Below are 23644 nucleotides of genomic sequence, written 5' to 3'. Positions count from 1 at the left end.
TGGAGATCAAGAAGCACATGATGATGGCCATATCATGTCACTTATGAATTGCATGTGATGTTAATCCTTTTATGCACCTTATTTTGCTTAGAACGACGGTAGCATTATGAGGTGATCTCTCACTAAAATTTCAAGACGAAATTGTGTTCTCCCTGACTGTGCACCGTTGCGACAGTTTGTTGTTTCGAGACACCACGTGATGATCGGGTGTGATAGACTCAACGTTCACATACAACGGGTGCAAAACAGTTGCACACGCGGAACACTCGGGTTAAACTTGACGAGCCTAGCATGTGCAGACATGGCCTCGGAACACAAGAGACTGAAAGGTCGAGCATGAATCGTATAGTTAATATGATTAGCATAGAGATGCTTACCACTGAAGCTATACTCAACTCACGTGATGATCGGACTTGAGTTAGTGGATTTGGATCATGTACCACTCAAATGACTAGAGAGATATACTTTTTGAGTGGGAGTTCTTAAGTAATATGATTAATTGAACTAATTATCATGAACATAGTCTAATGGTCTTTGCGAATTACGATGTAGCTTGCGCTATAGCTCTACTATTATCATAGATTCCTAGAGAAAATTTAGTTCAAAGTTGATAGTAGCAAATTTGCGTACTAAGTCCGTAAAACTGAGGATCGTCCTCATTGCTGCGCAGAAAGCTTATGTCCTTAATGCACCACTCGGTGTGCTACAACTCGAGCGTCGTTTGTGCATGTTGCGAACATCTGACATACACGTTTTTGATGACTACGTGATAGTTCAGTGCGCAATACTTAATGGCTTAGAAGCAAGGCGCCGAAGACGTTTTTGAAAACGTCGCGGGACATAATAGATGTTCTAAGAGATGAAATTGAGATTTCATGCTCGTACCCTTGTTGAGAGGTATAAGACCTCCGAAAAGATTTTTTGCCTACAAAGTAAAGGAGAAAAGCTCAAATCGTTGAGCATGTTCTCAGATTGTCTGAGTACAACAATCGCTTGAGTCAAGTGGGAGTTAATCTTCCAGATGAGATAGTGATGGTTCTCCAAAGTCACTGCCACTAAGCTGCTAGAGCTTCGTGATGAACTATAAACAAGTCAAGGATAGATATGATGATCCTTGAGTGATTCGCAATGTTTGACACTACGAAAGTAGAAATCAAGAAGGAGCATCAATTGTTGATGGTTAGTAAAACCACTAGTTTCAAGAAGGGCAAGGGCTAGAAGGGATACTTCATGAAACGGCAAACCAGTTGCTGCTCTAATGAAAAAACCCAAAACTGAACCCAAACCCGAGACTAAGTGCTTCTGTTATGAGGGGAACGGTCACTGAGGCGGAGCTACCCTAGATACTTGGTAGATAAGAAGGCTGGCAAAGTCGACAGAAGTATATTTGATATACATGATATTTATGTGTACTTTACTAGTACTCCTAGTAGCACGAGGGTATTGAATACCAGTTCGGTTGCTAAGTGATTAGTAACTTGAAATGAAAGCTATGGTATAAACAGAGACTAGCTAAAGGCGAGGTGACGACACGTGTTGAAAGTGTTTCCAAGGTTGATGTGATCAAACATCGCACGCTCCCTCTATTATTGGGATTGGTGGTAAAACCTAAATAATTGTTATTTGGTGTTTGCGTAGAGCTTGAACATGATTGGATCGTGTTTATTGCAATACGATTATTCATTTAAAGAGAATAATAGTTATTATATTTGCTTGAATAATTACCCTCAATGGTTTATTGAATCTCGATCATAGTGTTACACATGTTCATAATATTGGTGCCAAAAGATACAAAGTAATAATGATAGTGCCACTTAGTTGTGGCACTGCCACTTGAGTCATGTAGGTATAAAATGCATGAAGAATCTCCAAGCCGATGGATCTTTGTACTCACTCATTTTTGAAACGTTTGAGACATGCAAACCATACCTCTTGGTATAAATGCATGAAGAAGCTACATAGAGATGGATCGTTTGGACTCACTTGATTTTGAATCACTTGAGACATTCAAATCATGCCACATGAAACAAAAGAGTAACTTGTTGGGAGTAATGCATTTTTGATGTGGGCAGTCCAATGAGTGCTAAGGCACGCAATGGATATCGTTATGTTCTTACTTCACTGATGATTTGAGTAGATACGGGAGTATTTACTTGATGAATCACAAGTCTGAAATATTGAAAAGTTCAAAGTTATTTCAGAGTGAAGATCATCGTGACAAGAGGATAAACTGTCTACGATATGATCATAGAGATGAATATTTGAGTTGCGAGTTTTTGGTACACAATGAAGACAATGTGGAAATTGTTTCGCAGTTCATGCCACCTGGAACACCATAGTGTGATGATGTGTCCGTACGTCATAGCTACGCCCTATTTTGATATGGCACATACTATGATATCTCTTATTGAATTACCACTGTCGTTTATGGGTTATGCATCAGAGACAACCGCATTCACTTTAAGGGCACCACGTATTTCCGTTGAGATGACACAGTAAAGACTATGGTTTGGAGAAACTTAAGCTGTCGTTTCTTAAAAGTTGGGGGATGCAACGCTTATGTGAAAAAGTTTCAGTCTGATAAGCTCGAACCCAAAGCAGATAAAATGCATCTTCATAGGATATCCAAAACAGTTGGATACATCTCCTATCTCAGATCCGAAAGCAAAGTGTTTGTTTCTAGAAACGGATCCTTTCTACAGGAAAGGTTTATCTCGAAAGAATTGAGTGGGAGAGTGGTGGAACTTGATGAGGTTATTGAACCGTCACTTCAATCAGTGTGTAGCAGGGCGCAGGAAGTTGTTCATGTGACGCCTACACCAATTGAAGTGGAAGCTGATGATGGTGATCATTAGAGCTTCGGATCAAGTTACTACAAATCTCGTAGGTCGACAAAGGTCGCGTACTACTACAGAGTGGTACGGTAACCCTGTCTTGGAGGTCATGTTGTTGAGCAACAATGAACTTACGAGTTATGGAAAAGAAATGGTGGGCCCGGATTCCGACAAATGGCTGGAGGCCATGAAATCCGAGAGAGGATCCACGTATAAAACAAAGTGTAGTCTTTGGAAGAACTACTTGATAGTAGTAAGACTATTAAGTAAAGATGGATCTTTAAAAGGAAGACACACGATGATGTTGATAAGTCACTATTAAGAAAAGCTCGACTTGTCGCAAAGATGTTTCCGACAAGATCAAACAGATGACTATGATGAGACTTTCTCACTCGTAGCGATGCTAAAAGTCTGTTAGAATTATGTTAGTAGTTGCTGCATTATTTATGAAATATTGCACATAGGATGTCAAAACATTGTTTCCTCGACGGTTTCCTTGAGGAAAGATTGTATGTGATACAACCAGAAGGTTTTGTCGATCCTAAGGATACTAACAAGTATGCAAGCTCCAGCAATCCTTCTATGGAGTGGTGCAATCATCTCGGAGTTGGAATATACACTTTGAGGAGATGATCAAAGATTTTGGGTTTGTACAAGGTTTATGAGAAACTTGTATTTCCAAAGAAGTGAGTGGGAGCACTATAGAATTTCTGATAAGTATATGTGGTTGACATATTGTTGATCAGAAGTAATGTAGAATTTGTGTGAAGCATAAAAGGTTGTTTGAAAGGAGTTTTTCAAAGGAAGACCTGGATAGAGCTATTTGAACATTGAGCATCAAGATCTATAGAGATAGATCAATACTCTTAATAGAACTTTCAAATGAAATGCATGCCTTGACAAGTTTTTGAAGGAGTTCAAAATAGATCAGCAAAGAAGGAGTTCTTGGTTGTATTGTAAGGTGTGAATATGAGTAAGACTCAAAAGCCCGACCACGACAGAAGAAAGAGAAAGGACGAAGGTCGTCCCCTATGCCTTAGCCGTAGACTCTACAGTATGCCATGCTGTGTACCGCACCTGATATGTGCCTTGCCACAAGTCCGTTAAGAGGTACAGAGAGTGATCCAGGATTGAATCACTGAACAACGGTCAAAGTTATCCTTAGTGACTAATGGACTAAGGAATTTTTCTCGATTATGGAGGTGGTTAAAGAGTTCGTCGTAAAGGGTTACGTCGATGCAAGCTTTGACACTAATCCGAATAACTATGAGTAGTGAAACGGATTCGTATAGTAGCGTAGATATTTGGAGTATTTCCGAATAGAACGTACTAGCAGCATCTATAAGATGACATAAAGATTTGTAAAGAACACACGGATCTGAAAGTTTTAGAACCGTTGACTAAAACCTCTCTCACGAGCAAGACGTGATCAGACCTCAGAACTATATGGGTGTTGTATTCGTTGAAATCACATGATGATGTGAACTAGATTATTGACTCTAGTGCAAGTGGGAGACTGTTGGACATATGGCCTAGAGGCAATAATAAATTAGTTATTATTATATTTCCTTGTTCATAATAATCGTTTATTGTCCATGCTAGAATTGTATTGATTGGGGACTCAAATACATGTGTGGATACATAGACAACACACTGTCCCTAGTGAGCCTCTAGTTGACTAGTTCGTTGATCAAATATGGTCAAGGTTTCCTGGCCATAGGCAAGTGTTGTCACTTGATAACGGGATCACATTATTAGGAGAATCATGTGATGGACAAGACCCAAACTATGAACATAGCATATTGATCGTGTCATTTTATTGCTATTATTTTCTGCGTGTCAAGTATTTGTTCCTATGACCATGATATCATGTAACTCACTGGCACCGGAGGAATACCTTGTGTGCATCAAACGTCGCAACGTAACTGGGTGACTACAAACGTGCTCTACAGGTATCTCCGAAGGTGTCCGTTGAGTTAGTATGGATCAAGACTGGGATTTGTCACTCCGTGTGACGGAGAGGTATCTCGGGGCCCACTCGGTAATACAACATCACACACATGCCTTGCAAGCAATGTGACTAAGTGTGAGTCACGGGATCTTGTATTACAGAACGAGTAAAGAGACTTGTCGGTAACGAGATTGAAATAGGTATGCGGATACCGACGATCAAATCTCGGGCAAGTAACATACCGAAGGACAAAGGGAATGATATACGGGATTATATGAATCCTTGACACTGAGGTTCAACCGATAAGATATTCGGAGAATATGTAGGATCCAATATGGGCATCCAAGTACCGCTGTTGGATATTGACCGAGGAGTATCTCGGGTCATGTCTGCATAGTTCTAGAACCCGTAGGGTCTGCATACTTAATGTTCGGTGACGTTTCGGTATAGTTGAGTTATAGGTGTTGGTATCCGAAAGTTGTTCGGAGTCCCGGATGAGATCCAGGACGTCACGAGGAGCTCCGTAATGGTCCGGAGGTAAAGATTGATATATAGGAAGTCCTGTTTTGGTCACCGGAAAAGTTTCGGGCTCATCGGTAGTGTACCGGGAGTGCCGGGAGGGGTGCCGGGGACCATCGGGAGGGGTGTCACGCCCCAAGGGGTCTCATGGGCTATGGAAAGAGATAAACCAGCCCCTAGTGGGCTGTAATAAGTTCCCACTAAGGCCCATAAGGTTTGAGAAGGAAAAAACACAAGGTGGAAAGAGTTTCCAAGTAGGATTGGAGTAGGACTCCACCACCTCCAATTTCGCCAAACCTTGAGGGTTTGAGGCTGCCTCCTCCCCTCCCTCCCTCCTATATATACTAGATGTATTGAGGGTTTTTGAGAAACAACTTTGCCACGGCAGCCCGACCACATACTTCCATGGTTTTCCCTCTAGATCGTATTTCTGCGGAGCTCGGGCAGAGCCCTGCTGAGATAGATCACCACCAACCTCCGGAGCACCGTCACGCTGCCGGAGAACTCATCTACCTCTCCGTCTCTCTTGCTGGATCAAGAAGGCCGAGATCATCATCGAGTTGTACGTGTGTTGAACGCGGAGGTGTCGTCCGTTCGGCACTAGATCGGAGCGGATCGTGGGACGGATCGCGGGACGGTTCGTGGGACGGTTCGTGGGGCGGATCGAGGGACGTGAGGACGTTCCACTACATCAACAGCGTTTCTTAACGCTTCCTGTTGTGCGATCTACAAGGGTACATAGATCGGAAATCCCCTCTCGTAGATGGACATCACCATGATAGGTCTTCGTGCGCGTAGGAAATTTTTTCTTTCCCATGCGACGTTCCCCAACAAGATGTCCCTTTGCCTTTCTTTGTTTCTAACAGTTGGTAGAGGTCCTCATATGCCCGACCCCTTGCTTCACTCACAACTCGCTTTGCTGCCTTCTTTGCCATCTTGTACTTCTCTATGTTATCCACGCTCCTCTCTAGATATAGACATCATTGTTCCATGACCAGGTATCTTTAGCTTCTCTTCTACTTCCCCTAGACACTCCAAACTCCTCTGAGGCCACCTTACGAATGCAAGTCGTCATCTTCATCCACATGTTGTCTACATCACCTCCTTCCTCCCATGGGCCCTCCTTAATGACCATCTCCTTGAATGCCTAAGCTACCTCCCCCTTGAGCTTCCACCACTTCGTTCTAGAGACTTTGGCACGCTTGTCCCGTTGGACACGAATCCGAAAGCGGAAGTCAACAACCACAAGTTTATGCTGAGGGACAACACTCTCTCCAAGTATCACCTTACAGTCTAGGCATGCACGCCCGTCTTCTCTTCTCGAGAGGATGAAATCAATCTGTCTAGAGTGTTGCCCACTATTGTAAGTCACTAGATGTGATTCTCTCTTCTTAAAGATGCTGTTAGCTACGATCATGTCATAGGCTAGCGCAAAGCTTAAGACGTCTTTTCCTTCTGGATTCGTGATGCAATAGCCAAATCCCCCATGCACCCCTTCAAAACTTGTGTTAGTTGTACCCGCGTGGCCATTGAGGTCTCCTCCTATGAAGAGCCTTTCGCCAATTGGTACACTCCTAACCATGTCCTCCAAGCCTTCATAGAACTTCCTTTTGGTATTCTCAAAGTGGCCTACTTGCGGGGCATACGCGCTGATAATATTGAGAACTAAGTCCCGAACTACCAGCTTGACCACGATAATTCGGTCCCCACGTCTCTTGATATCTACCACTACATACTTGAGGCTCTTGCTGATCAAGATGCCTACACCATTTATGTTTGCAACCGTCCCCGTGTAACACAGCTTGAAGCATGTACCCTCCACCTCCTTCGCCTTCTGTCCCCTCCATTTGGCCTCTTGGATGCAAAGGATATCAATGCCTCTCCTCACCGTTGTATCAACTACCTCCCGAAGCTTACCTCTCAGAGACCCTACGTTCCAACTACCTAAGCGGATCCTCCTAGGCTCGGCTAGCTTCCTTACCCTTTGCACTCGTCGAGTCAAATACGAAGGCCCTTGCTCATTTTCCACTACACCCGGGTGCCGATGTAGCGCGTCACTAAGGATGCGACGACCCGATCCATGCCCACTTGCCACCATATCCACATCACGATACGGCGCACCACCTGGGGAGTGACGGCGTGACCCTTGCCCATTTTCCACCACACCCGGGTTCCGATGTGGCGCGCCGTTAAGAGGGTTACGCCCCAACGAAAATCTTTTGGGTTTCATCTCCATAAGGATGTCTGAGTTTTGACGTTGGCTCGCCAAACCTATCACAACCCTCCTCCTTTACCAGGGCTTGGGACCGACTATGTTGAGACAACATAGGCGGTGGTTGACTTCAACGATGAGATGAAAATTATGGACGACGACTTGATGCTAGAGATTTTTGTTCAACGACAGCTATCACATTGCATGTAGCTAGTAGATTGCATACAAGTAATGGTGACAACATATGAGTGAATTCAATGGTGTGCTACTCGAGCACCGAGTCTCGAGCTCCTGGTTGAAGACATGGGTCTGACCCGAGATGGTTATGCCTGACAATGGTAATATTTTTAAGTCATTGTCTTGTTAAAGTCATTTCTCAAACATGCTTGGACTGGTTCTTGATGATGAAAACCTAAATTCTAGCCTTCGGTTGTTTCATCCGGCGACGGAGTGCTTAAGCGTCGCTCCCTTTCTGAGGGCCTTGCCGTTGAAAACCTGATCATTTATATGATGTCATGAGATCATTGATGCGGATATGATGATTGTTATAGTTATCGTCGCGGATCTTTTTTTTATTTCCTCGCCTACACATAGCTTTGATTGTATATGAATTTGTTATAGGTTTTATGTGTGATAGTGTTGCGTATGTGCATGTAGATGTGCAGAGCCCGTGCTTGTATCCTCCATTTGTCGAAAAAAGTCTGCCCAAATGTCTGAATTGTCCGGCCTTAAACCCAAGCCGTCCGGACGTGTTTGTCATGGTGGATCAATTCACCCCGACCTCACGGTATATCTCGTCTCTACCATTTTCCTTTTTTATAGAACTATGGCGTCTCTATCCGCACCCCGAATCAAATCATAGCTACGAGGTGTTCACAAAATAAAATTCGTAGCTACGAGTGTCACGTGGGCCGTGGGGTGTGCTGCCAACGCAGAATCGATGTAGTGCTTGACGTGGACAGTGGACTTCACAAATCTCAAAGCATGAAAAAACTACATGTCATATACTCCACGTTTACTTTGATCTTTTGCTTTCGACGCGTGAACAAAAACGTGCACCAACTCGTGAATCTATCCGAGTCCTGAATCTTGACAAGGGTGCATCGTTTTCATGGCCGAACCACGACACCAGCACTGAAACCAACCTTTTTAGCCGCATATATACAGCTATATATCTAGACCGGACACCGGCGGTACCGCGCGCCGTCGTGTGCCACGACGGGATAGGACAGATGAAGACTACAATAATGGATGTATGGAATCTTCTCGGGACCATCAGTTTTGTGCGGGCACATATGCGTGAGTTAAATGATTTCTTTTTTTCCAGTTCCGTTAGACTGATCTGAACCGTCGGATAGGAACGAAGGGCTATGTGATTCTTCTTCGGATCGCTTGCTCGCCTCCCCCGATCGGGTTCCGCGGCACATTCATATGCGCATCATCGCCCTGATAATTCTGTTAGAATGAATCCTCTTTCTCTTTCATTAGATGAATATGGATATATATACAAGGAGAAGTGATGCAATGAAGATGCATCTATTCAGGAGAGATGGCTGTTACAAGGGGAGATTACCCCATAATTAACACATGTTAATTAAACTCTAACACTCCCCCTAATCTATCCTTGTCCATCCAGAATCATCATCTTGATTAGAGGCTCCTTCAAAAACCCTGTGGAAAAAATATGAGGAGTATAGTGTTTGATATGTTGCCAAAACTCCTTCAAAACCCAGTGGGAAAAATAAGGAGAAAATGTGGCAACATATATGGTTATTGTCTCCTTTAACTCAATACGAGAAAACTCATAGAATCAAGAGAACAATAAATATGTCGTATATACTTTTTTAAAAACCCCGGTGGGGAAAACTGAAAGTATGATATATGATCTTGTGTTTGATATTACCTCGTTAAAAACCTTCATGAGAACCTATATAGTAAACTCATGGAGGGAAAAAAGAGTATAATATGATGCATTGAACAGGAACAATTCAGAAAGATACTCCCCCTGATTCTTGCAAATTTCGAAGCCGGTCGTCACATACCAATTCCATGAACATGTTTCTGGAATGTAAAAGTTGGTAGAGTTTCTGTGACCAAATCAGTCACATGATTTGATTTGCAAGAAATGCAATATAGCGATATTGCTTATTACGTAACCTGTTTGCATCCGGGCAACACAAGCAACATTATCTTTGAGATAATGGTTGATGGATGTAGCCATGAGGTCTGTTTTTAAGACTCTTCATGAGAGGGCTACCACACCTAGTATGAACACTAAGCTTGTCTACGATCTGACATAGTGGGGATCTGATCGATGTATCCAATAATATCGGTGCTCACATTTCTGTGAAACTGAAAACCCAGGACAGGATGCTTGATGTCTTGGAGATATCGAAATATATTCTTGAGTACCAACCAATTGTGTTTGGTGGATCCAATGGCATTATGGAACGCTGAGTCCCAATATCTCATTTCCATCATCTCTTGGTCTATGTCTAGAGAATGAACTACCATGAGAGCTATGGATGGATAATATTTGTCCATGATGAATTTCCCTAATATATTATGGATATAGACAACATAGTATACCATATTGTATAAATGAAGGTGCTCAAGTTGTAGCAACGAGCGGTATTTTGGTTTTCCCAAATCCTTCATTTTAAACTCCGTCATTTAGAAGATTACATGTGTCGTCATTGCACACAGACAAACATGGATAATCATCATTGTAGGAGTAATCCTTATGCATAAGGAACTCACTACGTCGGTTGTACCATATGTACCGACAACAATAAGTCGTATGGTGACTTACTGATTTTTACACAATGTATGTTGCATTTTGCATTTTAATTCAGAAGTGAGATTTCATCGGGAATCAATCATATATGTTTGAATCTAGTGAACCACATGGATATGTGATCACTACATCTATCAACTACAAAGATAGATGATCATGTACTGCCAATGATATAAATTATCGGAAAGATATTCCACCTGTGGAGAATAGTTGGGTATCTGCGTGAACCCTTGTGCTACAATACTTGCTCTATGTTTCACCACCTCGTTGTTCTCAATTCTGTTTCCAGAAGAAAACTGGTGTAGGTATTTCTTATGAATACCTTCTCACTACTGAGCAAGATCATTTCTACCTAGATTATAACCTTTGCTTGAGTTCAGTCCGAGTGTTGTTCACACTATGCCATGGCCATGGTCTTTGGATCTGAATCATTTGAAAGGATTTTGCAATCTAGTTGAGAAATATGTGTCGACACTTGTAGACTTCCGGTTATACGTTTCTCCAGAATCTATATATCAATATATAGTTGATGGAAATATCGTTACCCATGGTGACGGCTCGCGATTTCCCAATGCGATTGAGTCGGGTATTCCGATGTCCCGGTCATTGTGTGCACTATGACCTGGGTTGGTGGAGGTTTCCCATCCACTGGGTATGCTACCCATTAGGTGTCTGTCAACGGAAAGTTGACTTGCATTTACTGATTCATAGGCCTTGATATCCTTGCTTGCAAGAAGCTGAATCCTAATATACTTTTGCCATACAACTCCTCATGTTGCATCGAACGGGGAGTGGAGTGGTTTTGTTGGTACCTCCACTCTTTCACGTGTACTTTTACAGGATTGTAGGATTGGGTGACACCTTTATAGTCAGTAAATGAATCTGGCAGGTTGTTTGCAATGTGCTGCAAATCTTCTGAACACATGGTTCAGACCTTTGAGTACGTGGATTTGAGGCAAAAATGTGTTGAACATTCCACTAATTTCCTGGCATTCTTAATGGTACTTGAATTCTCCCCCTAATGCCTGGAAATATTCCTCATTGAATCAGCATACTAGCCTTGAATAACTCCCCATGTGAGGGGTTTGAGGTATTGACGGTAATACAGTTATTCCTCACATAGATCCCAACTATATGTTGAGGGGCCAATGATGTATGCCGGGTGGTGATATCGGTATGCAACCGAATTATCGCAGATGGGAAATACTTGGTAGATTTCCACGTATGAAAGATAGAGGGGAATAATATTATGCACTTCTCTCATGAGCGTGTAAAACTGCATGACTCCAACGTAAAGTTGGTAAGTTGCAATTCCAAAGTAAAGATCATGCAATGAGCTTAATTCTTTGGATAAGATTCTACCAAACCATTTTGAGTCTAGACAAATAGGACAAATTGCTAACCTTCAATCCAAGGATCATAGAGAAGGCACTCAAGGAGAATTCTGCAATGTTATCCATTCGATTTGCTTGAAATCGATGTCAGGATAATGAGCCAATGGTTTCATGTGGATAAATCACACTTGAGACAATCGTATTAGATATGTCTTTTAAAACCATGGAATACCTGAATGGTCTAGTCAATGGATGGGAAGAGCCACTCACCTCGACTTGATGCATTCAAGGAGTCTGGGTGGTTCAGCGTAGATTTTAAGGTGCGTGAGCCTTAAAATTAGCTTTCCTGTGTCACTTGTAGTACACATAAAATCCAATATTGTTAGAATTTAGCATCATAATAATCATAAACTATTGAAATTGCCGATAGTTTCGGTTTCAACCCAATATCTCGATGACCAAGGCGAGTATGCCAAGTTTGTCATGTACAAGACATTTTGGGGAACTGTCTTGGGCGCAACATGTGCTACGGGCTGTGTAGTATGTGTAGTACAATCCAGATGATACATAGAGAATGTGCTTGCATATCCGTTGCATATGGTAAAGAGAAGTCATTTCTCTTTATTGTCATCATAAGTTTCTCTATGGAAACTGTTTTGACGGATATCTCTGTAGTTTAGTAGGGTACGAGTTAAACCAAGAATCAATAAAACATCCTGACATTACTCGAGTACCTAGAGGGATAGTAAATATGGCTCGAGTTGAGCCAACAAATACCTCATCGCGTCTAGCGATTTTAAAGTATCTCTTTTCTCTCAACGAGAGTGAAAAACATTGGACTTCCCTAAGTATAGAGTTTGTGGTGCATATGTCCACAAGGCACATATCATTTTTCATTGGATTAACGCCCGTAGAAATCTATATATAGACATGAAGATTCTCAATAGGAAAATCACAGTCAGATATATATAATACATATAAATGTATTTGTACCAAAATGCTAATACAATATATTGTGATATACAATATATGATGACAACAATACTTATGTTGTTGATACAACATCATAAATGGACATAAATAAATATTGAGCACTCAAGAGATTGAGAGACTACTCATAGTCTCCAAACATGTCAGTTGAGGCATAATCAACCACACGTTCTCCATGCCCATAGGGTCCCGTCATCATTAGTGATGTCAGGTTGAAGGTTGAAGTGATCTTCAAGCCTTTTCCCTTGAGTTCATTGTATCCCAGGAACTGCTAATACATAATACCCAGATGCTAAGATCTGAATCTAATGCCTTATGATATATAAGACACCATTTTTCTGTTAGCGGTGTGATCCTTACCGGAGGCCTGGATTGCACACTTTATCCTACGAGAGACAAGAGCGATCATGATGTCTATGGCCCAGATAGGGCAATGGTGGCCATTGAGGGCGAGTGCCTCAAATTCTATAGCCATATTTTTACCGCTATGGGTAAACCAGAAATAATCAATTTACGGTTAGAAAATTAAAGACTATCATGGTTGATGTTGTAATGAACTTAACAAAATCAATGGGTATTCCAAGAAATTATCTTGAAACCATTAGTGTGAATCTCAAATTGCTAAATATGACACCTTGAAGATAATCTCCAAAATGGAGTAGATCTCGCAGCAGTGAGAGTATAATCTGATGAAATCAGTAGATACTTACTTGTAATGCCTTATGTCATGAATTAGTAAAATGTGTGGGAGAGCACTTTGTAAAGCAAACATAATATCAAAACGACAAAATATAGGCTTTATCAGTAGTGGTGATAATCTACAAAGCAGTAGATCTACCCACTACCTTATGGTCCCAAAAACATCAATTTGAAAAACAACACTTGGGATTTTGCACATCAATTCTTGCTTGTATCAAGCCAAAGGCTCAATGAAGATGAATTGATTCTATTTGCAAGAAATTGAAAATCTCAATTGCAAAAAAACGTATTAATCTCAACATGTGTTTAACATGAAATTAGATACATCATAGAAATATTCCGGAATATCTCGTATTGAACGAAATAATAGTACTGCATAGGTACTCATATTATCTTTGCAAGTGATTAAAATTTCAATTGCAAATGGACGTAATTAATCTCGACATGTGATAAACGTGGACATATATTACGTCAACTTGAGATCTCGAATACATCTCAGTACTCAACAGATATATACTACTATTGCAATGAATAGTAATGATGTTGCAAACTTGATGCTCAAGTGAAAAACTTGAATTGTATAGACCTCAAATTAAATGAGATGATCTTGTAGCAAGTTGCAAGATAATTCAGCGAGGTGAATTAATATTTTGCGAGAGAAAATTAATCTCGATCGCAATGAGATTGTTTTGCGAAAGAATAAAATTCTCAATCGCAAATCAGTACTCTAGACGTACCGAATTTATCTTTGAAAGAGATTAAAAAAATCTCGGTTGCAAATAATATATGTAATTTATCTCAACATGTAAGGGACATGAATATATATTACATCAACATATTATATAAAATACATAGTACTCAACATATGTACAGTACTAAAATTTAAATACTGTAATTAGCAGTGTTTAAAACAGAGTTAAAATATTATTAGAAGTGCTGCTAGTACTAGTTTGCTAAAAGCTAAAATGTTTTTAGCAATTAAGCAAATGAACGGGGGTGATGGTGGCCCAGTACGCTTGCACATGGGTCAATTAAGACACCATCGCTAGCACTAGCATGTTCAACTAGTTGGATAAGGGAGAGAGCGACCAGACAAATCCGAGTAGCATCCATCCCCCGAATCACGTGATGAAGCCGAGACCAACACACGCGAAGGCCGCCCATGGCAGATGCATCACCGATGACTCGTGGAGAGGCAGGGCGCCCCATCTTCCTCCTTTGGGGAATATCCACCAGGGAGGCTGGAGCCTGAAGTCGTGCCATTCGCGAGTCCGAGCGTGGCCAGGCTCCATGCACCAGTGCAGCGGCCCCGTCGGCTCGACAACGAGCAAGGGAGCGGCGCGGTGGCCGTGTCCCGCGAGCGAAGCGCGGCGCGACGCGAGCCGGCGCAGCGGCCGGATGGACACGGGTGTGGCGGACGAGGGCGAGAGCCTCGATGCGGACGGGCGAGGGCGAGGCCTCAGCGCGGCCGACTAGCGGAGTGCGGGCGGCCACGGCTTGGCGATGTCGGGCGCAGGCAAGCGAGCGCGCGGGGCGCAGCGCAGGCGCTGGGCGGAGCAGATGGGTAGGCGCGGCCAGGGATGGCCACGGACAGGCGCGGCTAGCGACGGCTACGGTCTGGTGTTGCCGGCCACGGCGCGGGCGGGCGCGAATGAGCACGGCCGGGCACGGGCGAGCGCAGCCACGGCCTGGCGGACGGGCATCGACGCGGGCGCATGGCTGTGCGCAGGCATGGCGCGGAAGATCTTCTCTCCCCGGCGTTGTGCGGAACCGCCGTCTCGCCCATTCCTGTCTATCTCAGGATAGAGACTACGTGATGATAACGTGTTAGAATGAATCCTCTTTCTCTTTCATTAGATGAATATGGATATATATACAAGGATAAGAGATGCAATGAAGAGGCATCTATTCGGGAGAGATGGCAGTTACAAGGGGAGATTACCCCATAATTAACACATGTTAATTAAACTCTAACAAATTCCATCATCGCTTCCTATCACCTTCAGGTGTCATCCATCTAAATCTCTTCGGGATTAACGACTCAACTCCTATATGAAACTGCTTTAAAATGAATTTGGTGAAGCAGAACTGATTTTGATGGAACGGAGCGGTTCAAGCAAGCCCAATCAACTAACTCTCAAATTTGCATTAACCTCGACGTTGCACACATATCCTCGCCGCCTTGAGGTTGCTCCTGGACGAGGCCTCACCGACATCCCCGATCCGAGCTTTGCTACATCTACGAATAATTACGGGGTGAAGAGGTTTACGAGGTGAGATGGTTGTCTTTCATTGGATTTTCGTGAGCCGCGGGACCCATCCCTGAGAATCAGGGAGAGTTTTGATTAGAATATGATGGAGCATGTATGTTTACGTAGCAATTCTTTGTAAGTCTAGCATTTTTGTCCCCACGCCTCACTACCACTCGATGCGTCGTCCTTGTCTTGGCCCTCGGGGCTTCATTGCTCCTTCACGTCGTCTATTTACACGTTTTGCAAATCAACTCAGTCACATATAGCTCCTCTTTTGTTTAATTTTGTGACACATGCCTTCTCGTGTATCCTGAACCGGGCTGCTGCACCGGATGATATATTTTTGGTTTCTTCAAATATAGTGCCCTCGGGTGTGTCCTATTTTCAGTATGCAGATGATACTATTATCTTGGTTTAAAATTTGGATCGTTGCTTGGCCAACCTGAAGTTCCTTTTGCTTTGTTTTGAGGAAAAGTCTGCCCTTAAAATCAACTTCTCTAAAAGTGAAGTGCTGGTGCTGGGTGCCCTCATGAGGAAGCTAGTCGGGTGGCTACTCTATTGGTTCCTTTCCTTTCAAGTACCTTGGGATGCCTATCTCTCCCCTCAAACTGCTCTCTAAGGATTTCAACTTTTCTGTCTCTAAGTTGGGTAATAGAGTTATGTCCTGGAGGGGTAGATATAGCTCCTCTGCCGGGAGGGTGTGCCTTATTAACGTTTGCCTTTCCTCCCTCCCGATATTCCTTATGGGTTATTATCGCCTTCCTGCGGGTATTCAAGCTGGCTTCAACAAACACAAGAGTGGTTTCTACTGGAATACTCCGGATAATAAGAAAAAGTATAGACTTATTAAGTGGAAACTGATGTGTAGACCTAAAAAGTTGAGGGTTTAGGGATCCTCAATACCTCTGTCATGAACAAATGCCTGACTCTAAAATAATGATCGTGTATTCTTACTTCTCCTCCGGATGCTCTCTGGCTCCGTATCCGAAAAGCTAAATACTTCCCTGATTCCTTCCCTCTCTTATGCTCTCCTTTTAGTATTACCTTGTGTCCCAGTTTTGGCGTCAGTTACTTAAAGTCCGTGACGAATTTAGAGCCCTCGATAAATTTACAATTGGTCACGACAAGTATGCGAGATTTTGGATTGATTGGTGGGTTGGAGATGCCCATTAGTCGTTTCCTTTCCTTTTTTTTCTTTTGTTGTGTCGCCTTCGATCTCTATCGCGGCGCTCGTGGGCAGAGGGTGGGACCTTGGTTTCCGTCGGGTCCTCTCTCTTGAAGAGTTGGATGATTGGAACCGCCTCGTTGCCCTCCTCCATGTGCTTTCGGAGGCCCATGATGTGATCTCTTGGCCTCGTTCTGCCTCTGCGTGTTTTTCTGTTAAGTCATGCTATCACGTTTTTTCTGGTGGTCTGGGGTCTTCTAAAGTCAAGCCCATGTGGGCGGCTAGGGTGCCACCGAAGATTAAAATCTTCATGTGGCACGCCATTAGAGGCCGCTTTTGGGAAACGTCGCATGGGAAACAAAAATTTTCCTACGCGCACGAAGACCTATCATGGTGATGTCCATCTACGAGAGGGGATTTACGATATACGTACCCTTGTAGATCGCATAGCAGAAGCATTAGTGAACGCGGTTGATGTAGTGGAACGTCCTCACGTCCCTCGATCCGCCCCGCGAACCGTCCCGCGATTAGTCCCACGATCTAGTGCCGAACGGACGGCACCTCCGCGTTCAGCACACGTACAGCTCGACGATGATCTCGGCCTTCTTAATCCAAGCAAGATAGACAGAGAGGTATATGAGTTCTCCGGCAGCGTGACGGCGCTCCGGAGGTTGGTGGTGATCTTATCTCAGCAGGGCTCCGCCCGAGCTCCGTAGAAACGCGATCTAGAGGTAAAACCGTGGAGATATGTGGTCGGGCTGCCGTGGCAAAGTTGTGTCAAATCAGCCCTAAAACCTTCGTATATATAGGGGGAAGAGGGGGAGCCTTGTCTTGGGGTCCAAGGACCCCAAAGGAGTTCGGCCGAGCCAAGGGGGGCAACCCGCCCCTTCCAAACCGAGTCCAACTAGGTTTGGAAGGACGAGTCCTTCCCCCTTTTCCCACCTCCTTTTTTTTTCTTTTCTCTTTGATTTTTCTTCCTATGGCACATAGGGCCTTCTTGGGCTGTCCCACCCCAAGGCCTATGGGCTTCCCCGGGGTGGGTTGCCCCCCCCCCCCCCGGTGAACATCCGGAACCCATTCGTCATTCCCCGTACGTTCCCGGTAACTTCGAAAACCTTCCGGTAATCAAATGAGGTCATCCTATATATCAATCTTCGTTTCCGGACCATTTTGGAAACCCTCGTGACATCCGTGATCTCATCCGGGACTCCGAACAACATTCGATAACCAACCATATAACTCAAATACGCACAAAACAACGTCGAACCTTAAGTGTGCAGACCCTGCGGGTTCGAGAACTATGTAGACATGACCCGAGAGACTCCTCGGTCAATATCCAATAGCGGGACCTGGATGCCCATATTGGATCCTACATATTCTACGAAGATCTTATCGTTTGAACCTCAGTGCCAAGGATTCATATAATCCCGTATGTCATTCCCTTTGTCCTTCGGTATGTTACTTGCCCGAGATTCGATCGTCAGTATCCGCATACCTATTTCAATCTCGTTTACCGCCAAGTCTCTTTACTCGTTCCGTAATACAAGATCCCGCAACTTACACTAAGTCACATTGCTTGCAAGGCTTGTGTGTGATGTTGTATTACCGAGTGGGCCCCGAGATACCTCTCCGTCACACGGAGTGACAAATCCCAGTCTCGATCCATACTAACTCAACGAACACCTTCGGAGATACCTGTAGAGAATCTTTATAGTCACCCAGTTACGTTGCAACATTTGATACACACAAAGTATTCCTCCGGTGTGAGTGAGTTATATGATCTCATGGTCATAGGAACAAATACTTGACACAGCAGAAAACAGTAGCAACAAAATGACACGATCAACATGCTACGTCTATTAGTTTGGGTCTAGTCCATCACATGATTCTCCTAATGATGTGATCCCGTTATCAAGTAACAACACTTGCCTATGGACAGGAAACCTTGACCATCTTTGATCAACGAGCTAGTCAACTACAGGCTTACTAGGGACAGTGTTTTGTCTATGTATCCACACAAGTATTGTGTTTCCAATCAATACAATTATAGCATGGATAATAAACGATTATCATGAACAAAGAAATATAATAATAACTAATTATTATTGCCTCTAGGGCATATTTCCAACAGTCTCCCACTTGCACTAGAGTCAATAACCTAGTTCACATCACCATGTGATTTCAACGAATCCAACACCCATAAAGTTATGGGGTCTCATCACGTCTTGCTCGTGAGAGAGGTTTTAGTCAACGGTTCTGAAACTTTCAGATCTGTGTGTTCTTTACAAATCTTTATGTCATCTTATAGATGCTGCTACTATGTGCTATTCGGAAATGCTCCAAATATCTACTCTACTATATGAATCCGTTTCACTACTCATAGTTATTCGGATTAGTGTCAAAGCTTGCATCGACGTAACCCTTTACGACGAACTCTTTAACCACCTCCATAATCGAGAAAAATTCCTTAGTCTATTTAGTTACTAAGGATAACTTTGACCGCTGATCAGTGATTCAATCCTGGATCACTCTGTGTACCTCTTAACAGACTTTGAGTCAAGGCACACATTAGGTGCGGTACTCAACATGGCATACTTTAGAGTCTACGACTAAGGCATAGAAGACGACCTTCGTCTATTCTCTTTATTCTGCCGGGGTCGGGTTTTGAGTCTTACTCAAATTCACACCTTACAACACAGTCAAGAACTCCTTCTTTGCTGATCTATTTTGAATTACTTCGAAAACTTGTCAAGGCATGCATCTTGTTGAAACTTCTATTAAGCGTTTTGATCTATCTCCATAGATCTTGATGCTCAACGTTCAAGTAGCGCAATCCAGGTACTCCTTTGAAAACTCCTTTCAAACAACCTTGTATGCTTTACAGAAAATCTACATTACTTACGATCCACAATATGTCAACCACATATACTTATCAGAAATTCTATAGTGCTCCCACTCACTTCTTTGGAAATACAAGTTTCTCATAAACCTTGTACAAACCCAAAATCTTTGATCATCTCATCAAAGTATATATATTCCAACTCCGAGATGCTTGCACCAGTCCATTGAAGGATCACTGGAGCTTGCACAATTGCTAGTATCTTTAGGATTGACAAAACCTCCTGGTTGTATCACATACAATGTTTGCTCATGGAAACCGTCGAGGAAACAATGTTTTGATATCCTACGTGCAATATTTCATAAATAATGCAGCAACTACTAACATAATTATAACAGACTTTTAGCATCGCTACGAGTGAGAAAGTCTCATCATAGTCAAATGTTTGATCTTGTCGGAAACATCTTTGCGACAAGTCGAGCTTTTCTTAATAGTGACTTATCACCATCATCGTCTGTCTTCCTTTTAAAGATCCATCTTTACTCAATAGTCCTATGACCATCAAGTAGTTCTTCCAAAGTCTACACTTTGTTTTCTTACATGGATCCTCTCTCGGATTTCATGGCTTCCAGCCATTTGTCGGAATTTGGGCTCACCATTGCTTTCTCCATAACTCGTAGGTTCACTGTTGCTCAACAACATGACCTCCAAGACAGGGTTACCGTACCACTCTGCAGTAGTACGCGACCTTGTCAACCTACGAGGTTTGTAGTAACTTGATCCGATGCTCGATGATCACCATCATCAGCTTTCACTTCAATTGGTGTAGGCGCCACAGGAACAACTTCCTGCGCCCTGCTACACACTAGTTGAAGTGATGGTTCAATAACCTCATCAAGTTCTACCACCCTCCCACTCAATTCTTTCGATAGAAACCTTTCCTCGAGAAAGGATCCGTTTCTAGAAACAAACACTTTGCTTTCGGATCTGAGATAGGAGATGTACCCAACTGTTTTGGATATCCTATGAAGATGCATTTATCCGCTTTGGGTTCGAGCTTATCAGACTGAAACTTTTTCACATAAGTGTCGAAGCCCCAAACTTTCAAGAAACGACAGTTTAGATTTCTCTAAACCTCAGTCTATACTGTGTCATTTCAACGGAAATACGCGGTGCCCTATTTAAAGTGAATGTGGTTGTCTCTAATGCATAACCCATAAACGATAGTGGTAATTCGATAAGAGACATCATAGCATGCACCATACCAAATAATGCGTGGCTATGACGTTCAGACACATCATCACACTATGATGTTCCAGGTGGCATGAACTGCGAAACAATTTCCACATTGTCTTAACTGCGTACCAAAACTCGTAACTCAGACATTCATTTCTATGATCATATCGTAGACAGTTTATCCTCTTGTTACGACGAACTTCACTCCTGAAACAGAATTGAACTTTTCAATATTTCAGACTTGTGATTCATTAAGTAAATACTCTTGTATCTACTCAAATTGTCATTGAAGTAAGAACATAATGATATCCACTGCGTGCCTCAGCACCCATTGGACTGCATACATCAAAATGTATCACTTCCAACAAGTTACTATCTCGTTTCATCTCAATGAAAACAAGGCTTTGCTCATGTGGTATGATTTGCATGCCACTAGTGATTCAAAATCAAGTGAGTATAAAGATCCATCAGCATGGAGCCTCTTCATGCAATTTATACCAACATGACTCAAGCGACAGTGCCACAAGTAAGTGGTACTATCATCATTACCTCGTATCTTTTGGCACCAATATTATGAACATGTGTAACACTACGATCGAGATTCAATAAACCATTGAAGGTGATTATTCAAGCAAATAGAGTAACCATTATTCTCTTTAAATGAATAATCGTATTGCAATAAACACGATCCAATCATGTTCATGCTTAACGCAAGCACCAAATAACAATTATTTAGGTTTAACACCAATCATGATGGTAGAGGGAGCGTGCGACGTTTGATCATATGAACCTTGAAAACACTTCCAACACGTATCGTCACCTCACCTTTAGCTAGTCTCCGTTTATGTCGTAGCTTTCATTTCGTGTTACTAATCACTTAGCAACCGAACCGGTATCCAATACCCTCGTGCTACTAGGAGTACTAGTAAAGTACACATCAACATCATGTATATCAAATATAGTTCTTTCGACTTTTGCCAGCCTTCTTATCTACCAAGTATCTAGAGTTGCTCCGCTTTAGTGACTGTTCCCCTCATTACAGAAGCACTTGGTCTCGGGTTTGGGTTTAATCTTGGGTCTCTTCATTAGTGCAGCAACTGTTTTCCCGTTTCACGAAGTATCCTTTCTAGCCCTTGCCTTTCTTGAAACTTAGTGGTTTTACTAACCATCAACTATTGATGCTCCTTCTTGATTTCTACTTTCGCAGTGTCAAACATCGCGAATCACTCAAGGATTATAGTATCTATCCTTGATATGTTATAGTTCATCACAAGGCTCTCACAGCTTGGTGGCAGTGACTTTGGAGAACCATCACTATCTCATCTGGAAGATTAACTCCCACTTGATTCAAGCGATTGTCGTACTCAGACAATTTGAGCACACGCTCAACGATTGAGCTTTTCTCCTTTACTTTGTGGACAAAGAATCTTGTCGGAGGTCTCGTACCTCTTCACAAGGGCACAAGCATGAAATCACAATTTCATCTCTTTAGAACATCACTTATGTTCCGTGACGTTTCAAAACGTCTTCGGCGCCTTGCTTCTAAGCCATTAAGTATTTTGCACTGAACTATCGTGTAGTCATCAAAAACGTGTATGTCGGATGTTCACAACATCTACAAACGACGCTCGAGGTGCAGCACACCGAGTGGTGCATTAAGGACATAAGCCTTCTGTGCAGCAACGAGGACAATCCTCGGTTTTACAGACTCAGTCTGCAAAGTTTGCTACTATCAACTTTCAACTAAATTTTCTCTAGGAACATATAAAACAGTAGAGCTATAGCGCAAGCTACATCATAATTCGCAAAGACCATTAGACTATGTTCATGACAATTAGTTCAATTAATCATATTACTTAAGAACTCCCACTCAAAAAGTACATCTCACTAGTCATTTGAGTGGTACATGATCCAAATCCACTATCTCAAGTCCGATCATCACGTGAGTCGAGAGTAGTTTCAGTGGTAAGCATCTCTATGCTAATCATATCAACTATACGATTCATGCTCGACCTTTCGGTCTCATGTGTTCCGAGGCCATGTCTGCACATGCTAGGCTCGTCAAGCTTAACCTGAGTGTTCCGCGTGTGCAACTGTTTTGCACCCGTTGTATGTGAACGTTGAGTCTATCACACCCGATCATCACGTGGTGTCTTGAAACGAAGAACTGTCGCAACGGTGCACAGTCAGGGAGAACACAATTTCGTCTTGAAATTTTAGTGAGAGATCACCTCATAATGCTACCGTCGTTCTAAGCAAGATAAGGTGCAAAAAGGATTAACATCACATGCAATTCATAAGTGACATGATATGGCCATCATCACGTGCTTCTTGATCTCCATCACCAAAGCACCGGCACGATCTTCTTGTCACCGGCGTCACACCATGATCTCCATCATCATGATCTCCATCAACGTGTCGCCATCGGGGTTGTCGTGCTACTCATGCTATTACTACTAAAGCTACATCCTACCAAAATAGTAAACGCATCTGCAAGCACAAACGTTAGTTTAAAGACAACCCTATGGCTCCTGCCGGTTGCCGTACCATCGACGAGCAAGTCGATATTATCTATTACAACATGATCATCTCATACATCCAATATATCACATCACATCGTTGGCCATATCACATCACAAGCATACCCTGCAAAAACAAGTTAGACGTCCTCTAATTTGTTGTTTTATGTTTTAAGTGGTGACCATGGGTATCTAGTAGGATCGCATCTTACTTACGCAAACACCACAACGGAGATACATGAATTGCTATTTAACCTAATACAAGGACCTCCTCGGTCAAATCCGATTCAACTAAAG

Source organism: Hordeum vulgare, chromosome 4H (genome assembly GCF_904849725.1).
Source record: "Hordeum vulgare subsp. vulgare chromosome 4H, MorexV3_pseudomolecules_assembly, whole genome shotgun sequence".
Classification (NCBI taxonomy): domain Eukaryota; kingdom Viridiplantae; phylum Streptophyta; class Magnoliopsida; order Poales; family Poaceae; genus Hordeum; species Hordeum vulgare.
The sequence above is the reverse complement of the archived record's forward strand: the minus strand, read 5'-3'. Positions refer to the sequence as shown.